Consider the following 260-nt stretch of genomic DNA (forward strand, 5'->3'; position numbering starts at 1 on the left):
TGTAGACTTCAGGATCAACTCCATTCGTCTTTACAGTCTCACAGGTCTGCAAGAACTCAGTTAAAAATTGATAAGGATCTTCAGATGGAAGTCCATAAAACTTGCAGTTTTGTTGCATTAATGCAACTAGCTGAGGTTTCAGCTCAAAGTTGTTGGCTCCAATGGCAGGAATGGAGATGCTTCTTCCATCAAATTTGGATGTTGGCTTTGTGAAGTCACCAAGCATTCTCCTTGCATTATTATTATTTTCGGCTGCCATT

This window comes from Arachis duranensis, chromosome 9, assembly GCF_000817695.3.
Source record: "Arachis duranensis cultivar V14167 chromosome 9, aradu.V14167.gnm2.J7QH, whole genome shotgun sequence".
Taxonomy (NCBI): domain Eukaryota; kingdom Viridiplantae; phylum Streptophyta; class Magnoliopsida; order Fabales; family Fabaceae; genus Arachis; species Arachis duranensis.